Genomic DNA, 1170 nt, shown 5'->3' with positions numbered 1-1170 from the left:
TTTTTTTTTCTTCAGCAATTGGCCTTCTCCCACATGTGGTCAAATATTTAATTCAAAGATTTCCATTGAAAATTCATTAAGCTGATGTTTAAGAAAATGTGCATTTCTCAAAAAAAAAAAGGAATGTGGTCTGCTCTCTTCTTACATGCACAGGACTTCTATGATTTATGTGTTCTACAAGGAATACTATTTTCCAATCTTTTTGTGACCAATTTTAGTCTGATCAGTCTTTCTGACCCTCTCTCTGGAGTCTCATTTCAGTCTGCCTCATCACAAATATTTTAATTATCATCTAAATTACTCTCAGCTTCTGTTTTTTGCCTGACTTCATGTAGGCTGTGATAGTAGCCTTGACTGGCAGTGAATACTGGAGTTTTTGTTTGTTTGTTTGATGTATTATCTTCTCTGGGCCCCAAAGATTCGCTGGCCTAGAGTCAATGGGTTTTTCTCCTAAACATACAAAAACAGCTGACTAAATTCCTGTTTTAATTGTCTCAAAATGAGGCAATCTGGCATCCTTGGAAATCCAGGAATAATCATCTGTAACCACTTACAGAAATGGTCTATCAAGATGGCTTTTCAAGTTTGACTGTGAAAAATGTTCATTTCCAACTCACCACCATAAAACAGATCACATCCCTGGGAACAAAATTTTGGAAAGAAGGTTCCCCTTCCTTCCTTCTCTTATGCTAGATCAAACCATAGTATTCTGCAGTTGTGGCCAGCCTGGAGCACATTTTCCCAAGAATATTCTGTAATATAAAAGAGGATCAACTATCCTCTTTTACTTGAAAATACTTGTCTACTACAGATGGATTTATATGGCTTATATCTGTTGATATTTTCATTACTTCAAACACATGGATAATTTATATTGGGATTAGATAAGTGGCAAAGCATTTATGGAATAAACATTAAGTTTACTTTCATATATCCAATATAATACACTTATCCTCTTTTGGAAAATTCAATCCAACTTCAGAAACAAAGTCAGAAATATAAAATAAGCCTTAATACGTATAATCTGGCACAGATACACCATCATTTACTCAGAAATTCAGTCTCTCTATAAATATTTATTTGGTACAAAATAATAAAAATTTAATTAACGAATATGACTTTTAAGTACCATCTGAAATACTCCTCATGTCTATAATTGCATATACTTGT

This window comes from Dipodomys merriami, unplaced genomic scaffold (assembly GCF_024711535.1).
Source record: "Dipodomys merriami isolate MVZ:Mamm:240054 unplaced genomic scaffold, mDipMer1.0.p SCAF_2957, whole genome shotgun sequence".
NCBI lineage: Eukaryota > Metazoa > Chordata > Mammalia > Rodentia > Heteromyidae > Dipodomys > Dipodomys merriami.
The sequence above is the reverse complement of the archived record's forward strand: the minus strand, read 5'-3'. Positions refer to the sequence as shown.